The 19,785-nt window shown below is 43.4% G+C and overlaps 1 protein-coding gene across 3 annotated transcripts in view; it reads right to left on the reverse strand.

Moving 5' to 3' along the window:
- Nucleotides 1–16,824, reverse strand: part of MYO1B (myosin IB) — a 198,178-nt gene extending 181,354 nt beyond the window's left edge. For 2 of the 3 annotated variants that reach the window (XM_090045221.1, XM_090045220.1), the window contains exon 1: nucleotides 16,669–16,799. The gene's annotated coding sequence lies outside the window, so the exon portion shown is untranslated. Of the gene's footprint in view, nucleotides 1–16,668 lie in introns of all 3 variants that reach the window. The other variant, XM_090045222.1, reaches the window with a different exon arrangement.
- Nucleotides 16,825–19,785: the final 2,961 nt, after the last annotated feature.

The raw sequence follows: 19,785 nt of genomic DNA on the forward strand, positions 1-19,785 counted from the left end.
AGAAAAAACATTCCCATTGTTTTTGCATATTGCCTTAAGCTTTGAGCAAAATATGACCATGCTAGGAACTTGTTTTCTTCCAACAGACAATATTTGCCATATTAAAGCAGCTTGTAATACTGGCATTGTATTAAACTAAAATAATACTTGTTATGCCTTATCTAGGATTCTAAGATCTACTTCCGAAAACTTACAGTAATCTTATTCATTTTCAGTAAGCATCAGACGTTCAGTGTGTGTACAGAAGTCCTTAAATACCTAACCACAACTGGGTCCAGTAAATTGTGGAAGCAAAAACAGAAGACAATGAGGTATATTTATTTATATTAAGATAACCAAAATGCTTTTATTAAATTAATTAAACAGCAAACACTTCTGATGCTCAGCAGCTTTAAATTAATACAAAGCTTGGCTCTGTTGACTGAAAATATAAAAAACAAAACACTCGTGCAAAAACATTTCTGTGAGAGAAATGGACAAGTTGTGGACCGGTACTATGAGATGCTACCTGTGTAGCTACAGCACTACAGCTGTACAGAATTTGCACAACATAATATTCAATAAGCATATTTTAAATTCATGGCTGCATGCATACATAAAAGGGAACAGAATTAAAGCTGTATGTTGCAACCTTAATCCAACATTTCCTAAATGCTCCCTTAATCCTACATTTCCTAATTCTTATTCAGTTGTCCAATATTAAAACAAGAGGCTATAGTTAACACAGGAAACTCATACCAAAAAATGCTAGATGGACTCATTTTTAAGCAAAGTCATAAATAACTATATTTAAGATATTTAAAATCCATTTGCTTGACAAAAATGCTGATAGGGTTCAGCTAAATTCTATTATTTGGAAATACTTAAGAAAATTCCTTTAAACTTAGATTTTCTCCCCTTTCTGCACATAGTTGCCACACTCAAAGTTCTTAGCAAATGAAACTTCAACTTTAAATGCTTTTTCCCCAGGTGTAGGGCTGTTCAGAAAAAGAGCTGAGATTTTTTTTTTGTACATGTAAAACATATTTTGATATTATAGTTCAGTTAATGAAAAGTTTTGACAAGTTGCAAAAAAATTTAAGTAACTGATCAGGATAGGTCAGTTGTACATTTTTTATTGTATCCATATTTAACCACAATACATTTCTTTGAGGGCTACAGAGAAGAGTGATGATGTGCAAGTGCAGATGACACTGAAGACCATTAAAGATCCACAAAACCTATTTAAGCAAAGGAAAAATCTCTACAGACTAAATTGTATAATACTAATTAAGTAATTTGCAAGCTTGCATGTGCTTGGTTTGTATTTACAGCTGATGCTACTTAAATTCCATATTGCTGAACAAAGGGTTGCAAACCAAAGGGGTATTATTACTTTCCCCATAACCAGTCATCTTTAGACATGGGCTGAACATCTGTTTTTCCAAACTCCAATGTAAGATAAGATTTTAAGAGGAGATTATAGAACATTTTACTGAGATACTGCATCACCTCTGACATGAACTGTGGATAAAACATAATCGTCTAGATCAGTGGAGTCAAAGATAAAATCTGCAGTGTCACATCCTCTGGCCCCCAGTGCTGACACAGGGTCAGTTCAGGACAACCCCACATTCCCCCCCAACCCCAGAATGTCAGATCCAGCACCTGTGGCACCCACTCCAGTCCAGGGGGGGTACTGCATACAGCACAGGTCCTGGAGCGGGCATCCTATGTGGCAGTCCCTGAGTAACCAGAGCAGGTGCTGGATCCAGCATGTAGAGGGGTAGAGAGGGCAAAAAAAGAGCCTGTGGGGCTGATCTAGCCCACACAGCCAGCCCTATGCCCTTTATCTAGCCCAGGGACCTGGGCCACTCATCTGGACCATGAGGCCAGATGAGTTTGATATTCCTGATCTTGATGATTCTACTTACTGTGATTATTAACATTTTAAACCACATTGTACAACTCTCTCATGGATTAGAATGTCCAAGTTCAGTGCATTAGGAGTTATTCCTCCTCAAGGACCGCTTCTGTATGCTTTTATTGATCTTTTTTGTGATAAGGGTATAAACATTGAGTAGCCACATATGAGATATTCTGTATTTAACTACAAAAGGCAAAGGCCATGACAGCTGTATGCAAAGAACAGATTTTGTTCTCTCTTCCTCTTCACTGAAGAATGGTTAACCAAATACCATGGGGAAAAGGTTATTTATTTACATCTGTCATGTGCTTTTTCCCAATTTACTCTGTTTCCTTATTAAAATATATGTTTCTTGTTACAAGAGGTTTTTGAAACACTCCCAGTATAGAAAAAACTGTTGTACTCTCCTATACATTTTATTTTTCAAATTACTTGCAATTATTTTATGCATGTATAGCATGGTCATCAACAGTTACTGAAACACAGTGTTGATCTATTTCCTAATGCTGTGACTTGTAGTACTGTTAGAAAACTGATCTGTGGTGGTTACACAGACTTGTTGAATTTGGAAAGATGTTTGCTACTGAAAATTCAATCCAGCAGCCTTTTCACACCTGTTCAAAGGTAGTCTTAAAATATCAAGGGTGTTTTAAGTTCTGCTTTTCCTTTAGATAAGTTCTTTTAACATTCTGAATTACATCAATAGGTTTCATAGATTATAGGTGTGGTGTAGTCTTTTTTGGCAACCTATTATTGTACAGCCTGACTAGTACTTTCTGTGTTAAATTACTTTTGCTTTTTGGGAAGAGAACTTTTAGACTTCCTCAGTTTCTGTATACCACGTAACAACTCTTCAATAAAGGATCCAATTTGGTTCTCTCAGACTGGCAAAATTCTCAATGACTTTCAGATAAGCAGAAACCATCCAAGCAAGAATTTATTTTTAATCAGTTAACTGCAGAGTGCCTTGAACATTCTCATCCCAACACCTAAACATAGAAATTTGACATTTACCTAAATTGTATCTACTTGAAAAACCTGTATCCATAGTTTAATCCTATATTTTAAAACACTTCAAAACAGATAAACCATCTTTTGCATCTTTTTCCCCCCTTGTTTTACTTATGCATCGAAATGGACTCTTAGAAAACCACAGAACTACTTAGAATTGTAGAAAATTAGGGTTGAAAGGGATCTCAGGCAGTCAAACTCCCTGCCCAAAGCCCCTAACTATATCATCCAAGCCACAGCTTTGTCTACACAGGTCTTAAAAACCTCCAAGGATGAAGATTCCATAGCGTCTCTGGGTAACCTGTTCTAGAGTTTTACTACCCTCCTGGTGAGAAAAGTCTTAATAATATCTAATCTAAGCTTCCCTTACTGCAATTTGAGAACATTGCTCCTTGCTCTGTCATCTGCCACCACTGAGAATAGTCTAGCTCCATTCTCCTTGGAACTACCCTTCAGGGAGCTGAAGGCTGCTATTAAATCTCCCCTCGGTCTTCTCTTCTCCAAACCAAATAAGCTCAGTTCCCTCAGCCTTTTTTCTTATCATGTGCCCAGCGTCCACCATTGTCACTGTCCTTTTCCGGACTCTGGTTTGTCCACATTCTATCTGTAGCAAGGGTGCCCAAAACTGGACACAGTACTCCAAATGCCAAATAGAGGGGAATAATCACTTCCCTAATGCAGCCTAGTATCCCATTAGCTTTCTTCACACACTGTTGGCTCATATTCAGCTTATTGCCCACTGTAACCCCCAGGTCCTTTTCTGCAGAGCTGCTGCTTAGCCAATCAGTTCCCAGCCTATACCAGTGTATGGGTTTGTTCAGTCCTAAGTGCAGGACTCTGTACTTGTTCTAACTGAACTTCTTAAGATTTCTTTCAGTCCAATCTGTCGAAGTCTCTCTGAACCCTACGCTACAGCGTACCTACTACTCTGCCCAGCTTGGTGTCATCTGCAGACTTGCTAAGGGTGCACTCAATCTCATCTTCCAGGTCACTGATGAAGATTTTGAACAAAACTGGCCCCAGAACCAGCACCTGGGGAACTCCACTTGATACCAGCTGCCAACTAGACATCAAGCCATTAATTACTACCCTTTGAACCCAACAATCCAGCCATTTTTCTGTCTACCTCACACCCAACCTGTACTTCCTTAGGTTGTTGTAGTAAAACTACTTTTACTGTAGTTTATTTGTGCAGGTCTTTCCACTTCAGGAAGACAATATATACAAAGAAAAATAAGGTTGTAGAAGCCAGAAAACTACTGAGAAATATTCAGAGGTAAGTTTATTTTTTAAGCATGAACTGGATTTCAAGTTGCCTTTGTTCTTTGAACTACATGGATTTTTAGGCCAGAATAGGACAGATCAGTGAGAGCCACCCTTTTTGGCAGGCAGGCCACAAATTAAGTCCTGCACTCTGCCCATGCGTCTTTCTAAACCCCTTCCTGTGCCTGACCCACTGCTCTTCTTCCTGCTCCCTGCCTCATCATCAGCCACTGTGCTGCCTTCCCCTCCCAATCGGCAACGTGTGCCACATGCAGATGCTGTCTATGCCACTTTTGGCACACGTATCACAGATTGACCATCCCTGGAATAGATCATTAGCACACAAAAGGACATACTTAGCCACTGAAGAAAAGTGCAAAACCTACTTTTTTCCACCCACTTACTACCTACCTTGATCTAGTAAGCTACTGCTTCATTTTAATGCCAGTTTGTTTGTTTGTTTCCCACATCAATCCAAAGGTTATGTTTAACTGTTAGAGAACAGAGGTACATACAGCAATACAGCAAGGTAGGATTTTTTTGGGGGGGGGGGGGAAGAGGGGGCAGGGGAGGAGAGAAGGGGATGTGGTAGTGTGGCTTGTTTATTCTGTGCACCAGAACTCTGGCCTTGTAACGGGCCAGAGTTTGTGTTCAAAGACCCACCAGTACCTAATCACTGCACTGTACTGCACAGAAGTGGCTAGAGTGCACAACACCAAGTCAAAACATTTTTCTTAAAAAAAAGGTCTCACTCCTTTGGGAGAGATAAAACAGTCAACACCAAGCTATATGCCTCATTTATACTCTTATAATAATAAAGATACTTTTGCTTCCCCTTCCACATGTAAAGCAAGCCTTTCCTTTCTCCATTGACTAAACTAATCACACATCTCTGTATAACACAGAACAGCTGGATTTATACATTTCTGTTTGCCATGTCAGTGAGACATGACTCATGCAAGGTCCTCATATATGATAAGTTTATTACACTTGAGTAAATGACAGTCTTGGTGGCAAATCTAGGCATAATACTTTGCAACAGTGGGGGCCAAGCTTTTTGGTAAGAGTGCCACAAGTTAGCCCTGTGTCCTCCCCAAGTACCACTCCAATCCCCTTTCCCTGCTCAAATTGCTGCTCTGCATTTTGCTTCCTGCCTTATGTGTCACTGTGGAGCGTTTCATCTCTCTGATTTGCCACATGCCATGCCACGTATAGAGCCTCCCTATGCCATTTGTGGGACACGTGGCCACCCCTCCTTCAAAACATCTGCTCTTCCTAAGAACTCACTGACAACAGTTAAAACACAGCTAAAAATATAACTAAGATAATCAAAGAAGGGGACAAGGACTTGAATACTTGTTCAAGTTGTGACCTATATGTTGGTGGGTGGGAAAGAACATAAATATAGTCGTTGAGGTGATGATTTCATCTGATATTTATTTGACCACTAAAACAGGTAAACCCTTACTGGCTATCAAGCAAAATCCCACGCATAGGGAGTAGTCCCTCTGGTCTTCCAACATCAGTCCTCTAATGATTTGGTACACGTTTGTAAGCCTCATAAGGGATAATGTCCTTGACTCCCATTCTGTAACAGAAGCTAGAAACAAGTCCCCAACCTCCACAAAGCTGTACAGTCTTGTAAGGATAAAGTGCCTGAATTGAAGCCAAAAATGTAACCAATGCACTTCCTGTGACAGCTTTACAGATTGTACAAAATAAGAAAATGAACAATACAAAAAGAAAGGAATTCAGTTAAAACCACCAGTGTCCTGTTCATCCACCAGCCCCCAAAGTTCAACCACCAGCTCCCAAAGTTCATCTTCAGATGCTGCACAATGCACCCTGCCACCCCCAAACTGACAACACAGCCCTGAAACCTTGTCTAGCCTGCAGTGCCATTTATATTAAGCGGGGGCAGGTGAGACAGATAAGGGCATTTATACACATACCTTTTCATCCCAAGATACACTGGAGATCAGAGAAAACTCAATTACTTGAGTCTGCTCCGCACATGAGCTGATGCACACTGTACAGTGCCACATGCAGTTGTATAAGCAGCAAAATGCGCATCAGCACACAGAAAATGGCAGTGGTGCACTTTTGAACTAAAGCACCTCCAAGGTGTTTTAGTTCAAGAGCACATCACTGCCATTTTCTGCGTGCTGATGCACATTTCACCACTTATACAACTGCAAGCATCGCAGTGCTGGGCGCTATTCAAAACACCTGGCACTGCAGCACTTGCACGTGTAAAAATGCCCCAAGAGTTCAATCCCTCTGCCTCACTGTAGCTCTGCTGGCTACAAAAAGGGTTAAATGCAGAACTCACCAACAGATCTCTCCAGCAAAAAAAGCATATTGAGTGGTATTTCTCTGTCTTATCCTAACACTTAAAGACCCCTGCACTTTCAACTGTCTTGCACAAGCAACATCTGTTACAAGAGACCAGAAAAGTCACAAAAGGTGGGAGGAAGCCAACCCCCCCCCACACACTATACGTAATCAAGATGTTAATATCCAAGAAAGTTCTCAAATGTATGACCCCCTCCCAAAAATATCCTAATAGATTTTAACGCAGGGAGATTTTTAATTTATTTCATCCCTCTGCGAAAACGCTGACTAGAAGAAAAATGCACTGAGAAATCCATCCGGAGATCTGTTATCTACAACAGCAGTTTCTTATAACAAACATCAGAAACTTTACAATTCAGGTGTTTATTTTTAAAATGGTATGGATGGCCAAGACACCTTTTAATAGAGGGGCTTCAATCAGTTTCCATGACTGCATGCAATGCACACCTAATTCTATGCAGTGGGATGCTGATACTCTTTTTAATAGACAAGAAAAAGAGAGAAAAAGATTAAAATATATGGATTTGAGTGCAATGGGGGGGGAGGAGAGAAAGATTAGGTAAACTCCATCCATTATTAAAAATATTATAGAAAATTTCTCCATACTTCAAAAGAATCTGGACTTTCCATTTTCATTCTAAATGGTCATTTTCATTAGTATAAACAGAAATCACTTTATAAAGTAATAACATTTTTACTCAAGAGCTCTTCAGTTATTTCTCCTGACCTAAATGCTTATCAACAGATGTCTTGTTTTAGAGACCACTCTAAAACAGTCACTTCTAAGCCATGAAGACAACTTTGGTTAAAAAAAAAAAAAAAAAAATCAAAAATTTTTTTGAAAAATGCATGTGGCTAAACATCTGTGCACAATATTACTATTAAAACCTTGGAATTAAAAAAAATAAATTCAAAGTTCCACAGGTTCGGTCCAAGATACCTTCCTAAAATTTCACACAGTAGGCAAACAGCTATTCAGAGGCAACACATTTTTCCCATTTCCCTTCACATACATGACCAGTTGTTTTAATTTCCAGAAACTACAACAATATTCCCAACACATACATGCCTCTACTCAGAATTCCATATGGAGGTCGTCAGAGTCTGGGTGCACCGAATTCCTGTGTCACGGGATTTAGGGTCATCCCACAGATTTCTCACAGCTTCAGATTTTCTGCAGATTTTAACAGCTTTGCACGTTTCAGGTTGCCTGGGAAACCTTCAGAGTCCTTCCAGCCATTGCAACATGTAGTAATATATTACTAGTTAGTGCAGGGGCGGGCAAAGTCTGGCCCGCGGGCCAAATCAGGCCCATGGCAGACTCCAGGGCATGCAGGCAGCAGATCAGAGCTCTGCCCAGCTCCGGACCACCACTGCAAGATCCTAGCCCTGGCCCCAAAGCAGCTCCCTGCCCAGCCATGCACCATGCCAGAGCTGGTGGGGCTGGTCTCCATGGAAACCTTGGCCCCGCTGCTACTGGGATCTCCATGAAAACCAGTCATAGTGACGCAAGCAGGGGCTGCTGGGAAATGGAATCCGGCTACCAGCCAGATCCGCCATTTTGCCCACCCCCAGTGCTCCACTCATATTAGATACCACATGGGATTTCTGTGTAAACCAAAGATTTACCCATACAACCTCAGATGGATCTAAGATGTCTTATTAAAGGCCTTTAACCTTTCATTGGTTTCCAATGCAACTAGTCACAGCTGCTCAATGAAGTAAGCAGCTTCCCTCTCAGCACCTGGGGTAAACAGAGGTCCCTCTTTTTCCTGCTTTCTGCTGCCTGCTTGATCTAATGCTGTGCTGTGCCTTACCTGCCACTGTGCTACCTGGCCCCTGTGCCACACGCCACGCACACAGGCAGCCTTTGCCACTTAGTTGGTCACACCACTGAACTCACAGGATTGGAAGAGATCTCCTACGTCAAACCAAAGCAGTATCCCTAATCAAACCAAAAGGGACTGGGATCAATGAGAGAACCACAAGAGTGGAGAAATGGAGACTGGATGGATCTGACAGCAGGGAAGTGGAATCCAATCCCCATCTATCACAGGCAACCATGACTTACAAACCCTTTCAGAAACTGAATGAACTCTATGCTGCCCTGCTGTGCTCCTCACCACCTACATGCATTGCTGCTGCTGCACGGATGCACGGTGCATTTATCCACCAAATTATCGGCTGTGTCAAGCAAAAAAAGCCAATTTCCAATACAGTCGGTTTTCTTTATAGTGCCAATCCAATATCGGACCAATGTATCATTGCACCTCTAATCAATATCAGTTTCAAAGCTGGTGTGAGCTGCTCTCTTGTGCTGAGTCTGCACAAAATAACTGGCATGCTTAATACAGCACAGCCTTTACCATTGAGATCTGCACAGATGGCAAATGGCTAGTGTTATAAATACCTGTGCAATATAAATGATTGCCCATGTTAGCTGTGCATTTTAAGTGGTGGAGACAGTGTCAATAGACAGCTCTATCGCCCCTTCTGCGCCTTTGTTTTGTGAGCTAAACAAACCAAACTCTTTGGGTCTCCTCTCCTATGATAGAGTCCCATTCCCCCACTCAGCCTAGTAGCCTTCTCTGTACCCGTTCTAATTCAGATTTACCAGTCCTGAACATGGATAACCAGAACTGGACACAGAATTCCAGATAAGGTTTCACCAGTGCTTTGTGCAAGGGTGTCAGTATTTCTTTACCTCTACAGGAATCTCTCTCCAGAAACATCCTCTTCTTATTTATACCCTCTGGGTGTTCTTATCTTTCATTCCCTGTATTGTACTCTTTCCCTCCCTTGCTTCTCATCCAAATAGTTTATGCCGCTTTTCCAACTTATTCCATCGCTCTCTCCTATCCACCTACCCACATTCACTCAGCCCTGCAGAAATACAGCTTCATACATTAAAAATGTTTATCATACCTTAATCTCACTCACACACACATGCACATCCCTATACCTTCCTCCTCCTGGCCCGTAGCCTATATGACTAATTCTTATCAGGGTACTTACCTGATCCAACCTTTGCAACTGATAAACCTGAGTCCAGCTTCTCACTGCTAGGAAGAGCATTCCTCTCAACTCTTCTCCTTACTCTCAGGCAAGAGCCTTCTGACCACTTCCTTGAGATATTTTCATCACAATTAATCAATCCCAAGACTCACGTTAGTGATGAAACAAAAGGATATCTCTAGCAGCCTCTCCCTCCCTCAGCCAATGCTTTCTTCCACTGCCTCTCCATTTTGCTTCTTACCGCCTTGCAAAGCAACCATGGATGGAAATTGACCAGGATATTGTCAGTTTCATTCACAACCCCCCACACTCTCCCCCACTCCCCAGCACGTGCACACACACACTTTTCTTAGCAGCAGATCTATTTTTTTCTCAGAATGGTACCCAGAACACCTTTATTCAATGATGGCAGTAACTCCTTCGATCACAAAGGCCACAATTAAGCTTTCACTTCAGGAAGAGGTTTCAACATGGGGGAATTAGAATATTTAAGACTCAGTTTTGCAGAGACAGCATTCCTAGTTTATCACCCACAGGCATTCCCATCTTGATTTTACACTTCAGATTAGTAATATCCAGAAACATCTATAAGACCACGACTAAATTACAGCATCTACATTCATTCTACTCCACTATGCGTACATACAGTGGATACCTTAGAGCTACTGCCTTTTTAAGATCTAAAGATAACCCATGTGATTTTTCATGCAAGTGAACAGGCTGTGCAAGCAATAAAAAATTATGTACAGCTACTCCTCGCTTAATATCGTAGTTACGTTCTTGAAAAATGCAACTTTAAGCAAAACAATGTTAAGCAAATCCAGTTAGGTCACAGTAGTTACCTACTAGCAGGCAGCAGCCAAACAACATTATAATCGAATACTGCATGATTTTAAGCGAGTATGTTCTCTAATAGATCAGCGACGTAATAATGAAACAATATTAACTAGGATGATGTTAAGTGAGGAGTACCTGTAGATGCCAAAGAAGAATAGACCAGAATTTGCTCCCTTTTTGGATATCATCTTGATCTCTCAAGAGGTATCCAATGCATGCATTTGCTTCTACCAGACCCGCTTCAAATTTAATCTGTCCTATTCCTAACTTCATTGCCTAACTTTAGAGGGTGCAAGCTGTAGAAAGGAAACAGTAAACAGGAGGAAGAGAGAGAGAAAGGAGTATATACATGTCTGGAGGACGTCATAAAAAGGTGCACTGCTACTGACTGGGCAGGGACCAGCAGAGGCCAATGCCATTCATCTACCATATTTCACAAGCCCAGGAAATAGCTTCCTGCTGATGAGACTGAGAAATAATCACTCTTCATTGTCCAAAATCAGAGCAATTTTCATTGAATAATTTTAATATTATTGTGCTCATTTCCCCCTCCCACTGCAAGCATTTTAGACCTCAAATTGTCATTTTCTCCTCCCTTCCCCCAAAATACACTATTTTTTGCTTCTTCCCAACACCCTTTCTTTCCATTAATCTGAGCCTCTGGCTCAACAGCATGGGAATACTACTTAAATCACATGCCCTCTAGTACTTATCCTTCTATAAAGGAAGATAGCAGAGAAGAAATTATGAAGATGTTTAGCACACTCACAGTAAGGCTGTTTGAGGCTGGCTGGCAAAAAAGTTAAGGCCAAAAAAGATGTCTAATATTCAAGATACACCCAGCCTCCACCCCCACAAGTGAGGAAACCTTTCAGACACTAAACATCTCTGCTTTCTCTGCTGATGGCTTGGGCTATTTGGGCTCCTTATCTTAGGCCTTCAGCCTGTTTACTAAACTTTCAGTCTGCTTATTTAGGTTTAAGGCCCATCTGTGGACTACTTTCATGCCCAGGATGGAATGTTAGATTCCCTGCAGACTTTCACTGGGTAGAAAAGGATGCATGCTCCTTTCTCACTTGATTCCCAATCACTCAATCTACCTCAGACTTTTCCCAGAACAGCATGTATTTCAATCTTTTACTTCGGAAAGACACTCAGTGGCCTATCCCTTGACACAGACTGTTGAAGTGAAACAATACTTTTCATTACCAGTACGAGGTCACTGGCATGATTAGAATACACTGGGAAAGAGCCAGAAGTTTATTCACTAGTGGCATGTCAGTAATTTCCCCTGGTAGAAGGCAGTGGAGAGGAAACGGGGACAGACTATCTGCTTCTCCAGAATTTAAGCTTTCATCCAAAAGAAAGCTTAATGGTGCACAGATTAAACCTGCTGTTTATACAGATGATTAATATTGCCTTCCCGAGTCTGCTGACAGCTTCCACGCTTCTGCCACTACTGACAGCAATCCTCAAACAAAAGATAAGCTTAACTGCCCAGTTTTACAGCTATTCTTTAAACCCTGAGGACTACAGTGAAAGTGGCAAGAATCATGTCCATATCATTCACTTACCAGTCTGTCCAAGCTACATACCCACTCCTGCCAGGGACACCTCCTCTTGGGCACATCCCCTTTCAAGCACCAAACACAGAAATGTGCCAGCGAACCAGCTCCAGGAGTACCTTCCTGACTGATCTTGAGATCTGTTTTCAGTCTCCTTTACAGCTGCACCACATGGTCCCAGAAGCACCTTTGAATTTGGCAAGTGTAGGATGGATAAGACATCCTCAAAAGCTGGTGTCTAGGTCCCCAGCAATATCAAGGATGTGGCAGCAGGATACCCTATGGGAAGTATATATACTTGCAAGATTTGCAAGTACTCCAAGGGAGTCCTACTGACAGAAGTTGGGCTGGCTCAGGCACAACTGTACCTCTATCTACTTTCCCATGCCGAGTTTGGGTTAGTAATGAGGTGAGGCCGCTGTCCAGAAGTGGTGCTTTTTCTCTAAGGGAGTCCAGTCACATCATTTACAGGATATACAGAAGATCCAGAGTCAGAGGACACTAACCAGAGTTAAATACTTTGCTGGAGCTGCCTATAGCAAGGATAGGGGAAGAGAACTTTTAAGAAGTAAATACGAAGCCCAAAGAAGGTTCTCTCATTTGTATGAGGAAGTAGCCTGAACCAGGTAGTGCAAATGGATGCTGAAGGGATTTGACACTCTCATTCATTTAGAGCAGTAGCCCCCGCAAGCCGAATGAATGATGTGAGGCCAGTCCCCAGGCCAAATCGCACATACAGGAGTGATCTTCAGGCTAGGTCCTGCATGGTGTTGGCCTGAGCCTGCATGCCAGGTATAGCTGTGAAATGACCCTGCACACTGGCCCCACCACACACCAGCACTATATCTTACATGTCATTCAGCCCACAGGGCTCCCCACAGGTCCAGAAATTTGGCAGCAGTGGCAACTAATGCTGCCACTACTCTCCTGCCACCATACTTGTGGACTCATGGAGAAACCCACAAGCCAAGTATCTTAGCCTCATGGACCCGAGCTTAAGCAACACTGGTTTAGGGGTTTGGGTAGAGACCTTGCTTGCTCTGTGGTCGGAAAAGCAGTATCCCTAATCAAACCAAAAGGGACTGGGATCAATGAGAGAACCACAAGAGTGGAGAAATGGAGACTGGATGGATCTGACAGCAGGGAAGTGGAAACTGCTATTCCTAACTCCACCAAAAAAAAAAAAAAAGGGATAGGAGAGCAGAGTTACCACTCCCCTTATAGAAAATAAAGAGGCTAAGACAGAAGTTTGATTAGTGAAGCCCGACCACATCCCCTGCTAGGACAAGAAAGAGCAAAATCTCCAGTCCAGAGTTATAGGCTGTTCCACATTTCTGTCAGGCAAAAAGACAAAAAACCTCAAGCAGAATTCAGCGAAAGCGCGGTGGCCAGAATCACAACCTGCAAACAGCTGTTGAGCTGGCCAATGGCAGGGAGTTGTAGCCTCTTGCATTAGCACCAACACAAAAGAAGACTAGTCACCTTTAACCTTCTGATTCTCAGAATTGTAAAAGCAAAAAATTACTCCTTTGTGCCATGGACTGACCTCTTCTTGTAATGAAATGTTCCTGGGCATTTAATAAACCAGTTTCCTGCTTAACTTTTACATTAGAAATCGAGCCCTTGTTTCCTTCTGTTTAGAGAACATGAATAGTGATGTTACATAAGGGTGTAATTGGAGCTTTTGCTTCCTAGATTGAGGAGGGGGACCGGTGGATCAGGTTACAGCTTTCAATACTGGGACCTCACTACCATGGTGTCCAAAAATCTTGTCACATTCCTCCAATGGGGGCAGTAGTGACTGACATACCCCACATTTTATTAGTAAAAATGAAGAGGGAACTAAATAGTTTGAGTCCATATTCATGAAAAAGTAGTTTTTGCTTTGCTTTCCACTATGTACAACTTGGGAAATTCCCCAATTCTTAAAACATAAATCACTAGGAACACAGTTTTCCATTTTGATTTATTTTCCACTGGCATAATAAAACAGATGAATGAAATACAAGGGAAGATATATAGGACAATTTTGCATTTAAGATGCCATAAAGAAGATCAGAGCTCCGACATATTGTCTAATCTAACCCAGTATATTAACACCTGACCAGGTTAGTATAAATGAAAGAGGTACATATGTAATAACCACCAGATTAGTCTAGAGTAAAGCACAGCTGCCCTACAGACTATATTCCACTTCTCCTTTCTCCCTCGCAGCTTCCCAACTACTCCACTTCTACTATTACTGATGCTAGGGAAAGATGAGATCAGAAACCAGCATGAAGAATTTGTGTTCCCACAGAACTCAGAAACTTGATGATCTCAGAGGATCATGTGAAGAAAGACCCCTGATGCTTTCATAAGCAAGAATGTCTTCTGTACATTGCCAGCAGCCTCTTCAGAGCATAGTGGGAAAAATGAATCTGCTGCTGATGTTTCCAGTTTTTTTCTTCCCACTTCCTCCTCTCATCTGACTCTCTTTTTTGTCCCTTCCTTTCCTACAGAAGCACAAAAAGGTTCAGCAATGTATACCTGCCTTCCTAAAATAATCCTGCTTTACATCCAGTTGGAAGGGGCTAGTTTAAGTACTAAATCACCTTAAAGTCACAGTCTGTCCTCTCTCCCCTGGGTCCCTCAGACCTTCCTTATAACGCTAATTTGATGAGGGACTCTATGTCTTAAGCCACTCCAGTCATTGTTCTTTCTTTTGATATTTTAAGAATTCCTTCACCTTCTGCTTGGCCCAGACTAGTCATAATCGTACCTGCAGTGTCCAGATAAAGTAGAAACCATTAAAATTTACTTTCCAGAAACATCTGTTTTTAAGTATGGAGGCTGAGGGTACTGGACTTGTAGTCATTCAAAATACCATCTTTTGGTAAGTGTTGGAAAATGCTACCTGTGATGATATAGTCAGTAAACATCATTACAAAAATCAAACCAAAGTCAGCATGCAGCAGCTAAGAACACTACTGTAAACCCACATTTTTATAATCAGAAATAAGTAGGAAAGTCAGAAATTTTTTTAAAAATGTGAATAGAAATTATATCATCCTTTAATATGATTAAAGTGATTAACTCCAGTCAACAGACGTCAAACTATTTCAACCTCTTAGCACAACTGAGTTGGCATTTGGGAAAAGCCTTGCTTTTGATACAGGGCTTGACAAAGTGATGATTCATACAGGGAAGGATGGGCAGCCTACTGCCAGCCTAAATTCACAATTAACAATGGGATAGCCGGATATGGGAAAATCATGACTCAGCTCCAAAACTGCTAAGTCAGCCCTGGTACTGGACCTGTGATTTTTTTTCCAGTAGCAATTCCTATCCTGGCCTTTTGTTAAGCAACCAACATAAAAGCCAACTGCTCTTAACATGTGTTATTAATATTACATGAGCTATTTGGGACAATGGCCATGCCTTATCTACATAGTAGCGTACCAATCCATTCTGCCTCAAACCATACACATTCCATGCAAGTCTTTTGAAAAGTCCACAGGCACGTGCACAAAGTAGCGAGAATTAATGAAAGTGGAAGGCAATACTCCCCCCATACCAGTGCCTTTTCAAAGGTACTTGTCATTGCATCAGCGTTTCCCCTACTACCAAAAAGTCCTTTTTAGAATAGATGTAGTTAGAAGGGAATGTGCATTCAGTCTTCTTTTCAAAGTAAGCCACACCCTGGTGTATAACTGGGCATCCTGCTAGATCACATCGCTATGTGCACAGACAGCTCTAAACAGCCTGCACTTGAATATTTTGGGTAAATTACACCCTGTAAGTTTGGGCACTTAAGTAGCTGTCTGGCACTAGAAAGCCCTCCCCAGAAAAAGTCTCCTCTCCTAAAACAGATCTGATCTTGAAATGTTAAACAGCTCTGAAAGATACTGCCAGTCCCTTTCTGCCTAAATATATCTTAGGAACTGATTCTGGTGCACTGGTCTTCTGCCCCATCAACTGAAGTTAAATGAAGCTTTACACACAAGGTAATTACCAGGGGGGAAAAAGCAGAGGTAACAATCCCCTCCCAGGGAACCACACACCCATAGATACTTTTATTTTTGTTGGGGGGGGAGAGGGGGGAGGGAGGTGATGGACACGTGGAAAGTTCGACACATTTCAGGTGACAGCCCTTGTCCGGCACACATGTACAGTGGCACCCCTGCCCCACGCAGGCAGCGCCTCTGCATTCAGAGACTGCAGATTGAAAGCAGGGATCACTCTTGACGGGGAAGGAGCTTTAGGCCAAGTGGGGCCATCTACAGCTCCCGGACCCACTGGCTGCTTGCTAAGGGAAGCCCCAACAGCCCTAAGGATGCCGAGGGAAGGAGTCCTTGGGAGGGATTTCCAAGGCAAGGTTACAGCTGGAGGATCCGGCGTTTAGCAAGAGTGTGTCCTTCTGCCGCTTCTTCCCAGGCTCTCCCCCGAGCCGGGGGACGAGGCACGGCTTCACCCCGGCACGCCCAGCCCCCGCGGCAAGGGCAGAGCCCGGGCGGGGGGGGCAGGGGCCGAAGCAAGGAGGCGGCAACAAGCAGGGGACTTGTTGCGGCGGCGGCGGCACAAAGGGGCTCGCCCCGCCGGCGGGAGGCGGCCGGACAAAGGGGCGCGGGCTTCGTCCCCCGGCGGGACACGACCCCTCGCGGCCCCGGCCGCTGCTGCCCCGGAGAGCCCGGCCTCCCCATCCCACAGCGCCACCGGGGGCAGCGCCGGACCTACCTCTCCCCTGGCGTCTGCCGCGCCGAGAGCAGCCGAGTGTGGCGAGCCCGGCCCGCTCCGCTCGGGCAGGGGGCGGGGGCAGGAGGGCGCGGGCGGGGCGGGGCGGGGCGGGGCGGGGCTCCAGACCCACCTTCTGCAGCGGCAGCCGCCCGCACTCGCAGCGCCCCCCCGCGGCCTCAGCCCGCCCCGGGGAGCGCCGAGCGCCGCCCCGCGCGAGCGGGCATGCGGCTGGGCGCCCGGAGCCCCGGCCCCGGCCCCGGCCCCGGCCCCCGCCTTGCGGGCCGGGCTGCACCTTTCAGACAGGGAGGGAGGCGAGGAGGGGGTGCTCGGCCCGCCCTGCCCCTCCTTTTCACAAACCAGCGCCCAGCCTAGGGCCAGACAAGGACACGCTGGAGGCAGGCCGAGGAGCAGTGGGCTCCAGTCGCAGCAAGGGAAGTTTTAAGTCGAATATCAGGGGAAAAGAAAAAAGACTTTCATCAGGAGGGTGGTGAAGCACTGGGACAGGCTACCCGGAGAGGTGGTGAACCTCCATCCTTTTAGGAGGATTTTAAGACCCGGCTAGACAAAGCTTTGTCTGGGATGGTTTAGCTCAGGGTGGTCCTGCTTTCAGCGGGGGGGACTACATGGGCGTTTCTCAACCCATGGGTCGCGACCCAAAAGGGGGTGATGAAAACATACGAAAGGGTCACAAGCAAGCTTTAAAAATGAATCGACAAACTTTCAAAATGGACTCTCCTTTAAAGGAGAAAAATGTGGGAAAGGGTGGCTTTTCCCTTTCAGGCTGTGAGAGGTTCCAGCCTGCAAGGGGCTGCGGGTCAGGACTGGCCATCAGTGTTGTTTAAAAAGGGTCTGAGGTCCAAAAAAGTTGAGAACCACTGAACGAGACGACTTCCTGAGGTCCCTACCAGCCTCGTTTTCTGTGATTCTCAGATGCAGAAAACATACGCCAACTTCAAGTGTTGGGAGGATTTGGCTGCTGCCCAACTCCAGTGGCACCACAGACTCAACCAAGTGTCAGCCCATGTCAAGGTAAAGCATCTTGCCCTTGAAGCAGAGGAAGGAAAAGGAGAGGAACCCCAGCATGCAGCCTAGTCTCCCCTGCAAAAAGGCCTTCAACTTCGGGCTGGATCTGTGGCTCAAGGATTGGACTCTTAAATTATCTCAAGATCCACGAATGAGCTATTGTCCTCAGATTGAGGGATTGCCAATGACAAATATATATATTAGCATAATTGTGGGCAGATGGTAACATGCAGCATCACATATGAAACAATACATATTTTTCTCCAGTTAAAAAGAAACTGGATGTTTCACTAATATGCCTGGGGCTTAGGGTAGACTTTTGCTTCAATCTTAAACTGCATAAGCAAATTATCACTTCACTGGAATCTGCAGGGCAGTGAACTAGGAGCCAAGAGACAGCAGAATTGTAGAACAAAGGATAGCTTGATTGGCAGAACATCAAGACCATTAAAAAGAAGAGGGTGGTTGACACCTGTAGAAGGGAATCAGGTAGACTCTAATGAGCCGTGAAGTCAATGGATTCCCTTGTCACTGCCCAACTAGAAATGCTGCTGCCACTGCCAGGCACATTGAAAATAAACATGGGAAAAAAATGAAAATGTTGCAGTACAACTTGCCTCCCTGCCCCCCATTTTAACTGACTTTACAACTGACTGTAGTGTAAGACTTATATTGGATCTGTGATAGGCCAGAAATTGTGTGAGAGGCAAGGATTTCTTAGAGTAATATATTTTATTGGACCTACTGCATAATTGGGATAGAGTTAGACAAACTTTTTGAATACAAGGCAGTGGATCACGTTTTTCAAATTTCAGAAGGAAAAAGGTGTGCGCTTTCTCTTTTTCTTCTCCAGCTCCACATTAGTCTGTTGAGATGCTGTGCAACTTGTGAGCACTGCCAAGGCACAGTGGCCTTCTGCCTGGTTGTTTCAATGCACAAAATAAAAAAAAAAAGCTCAATCCATTCATATTCTGTTCCAGCGTGTATTATGCCTGTTTTGATATGGCCTCACCTTTTCTTATAAATTAAAATATAAAAGTCTTGAAAAATTAAATATTCTTACTATCAAAGCAAGAAATCCCTGTGTCAGGCTTCTCAGCATCCAGGTTCCTCAGTCTCTAAGTTAGCATCTGGTTTCCTGTATTTTAATCTTGTTTTTTTAGAGCCATCTCCTGCCTTTAGCCTTCAAAAAATGAAACAAAAAGAAAAGAAACTATTTTATTATAGAAATTTGAGTGATCATGACCAGGCTTTTACAATTATGTGTTTTCAACAAGCTTGGATTCAAAACCATAAAAGGATTCTACAAGTATTAGTGTATAGCACTGAAATAATATATCGTATCAGCTCGTTTCCATCTCAAACAAATCTCACCGAAATCCAGAACTATTTGGCTGTACCCTCCTCCCATAGAAAAACAATATGAAGGTTACTCCAGTTCTGAGTTTGAAGAAGTGGCCATACATTATCACCACAGCAAAACAGCATCTCTCTTCTGCTCCAGAAAAGGTTGCCAACACACAGAAGCAGCCCTTCAACCTATCGCTTAGGCCCTAGGGGAAGCATCTGTGACCTATGCATTACACTCTTTCATGTTGCCCAACAGAACCCAACAACATTTTATGTGTTCCTTCCTAGAGAAAGTGCAAGTGTTTAGTAATTTCTTACATTATGACTACAACTACGTTTTAACTATACCCAAACAATATAAAAAATAAAGGCAAACGTTGACTGTATTTAAAAATACAGTATTTACTCAAATTGAAGTCAACCCTGAATTTAATGACCCTTCAATAATTAGAGTGTATATATGGAAAAATTATAAGTTTATTATAATTTTCCAGGTATACAATATAATTATCAAAGGGTTGTCTTTTTATTTATCCCCCCCTCCCATTGCTACAGCAAGGAAAATAGTGGCTGGTGGGAGGCAAGTAGCCCCCTTGCTCTCTGCCTCCCCTCACTCTTCCTCCTGCAACTTTCCTGCCCTCCCACCCACATAGCCTCTGCAGCTTTCCTATTCCCTACACTGCTGCCCCTTTCCTCCTGCTCCATGCAGTCTCTGCCTCTTCCCCCACACCACCCCCTTACTGT

Source organism: Crocodylus siamensis, chromosome 4 (assembly GCF_052110815.1).
Source record: "Crocodylus siamensis isolate JL-2025a chromosome 4, ASM5211081v1, whole genome shotgun sequence".
Taxonomy (NCBI): domain Eukaryota; kingdom Metazoa; phylum Chordata; order Crocodylia; family Crocodylidae; genus Crocodylus; species Crocodylus siamensis.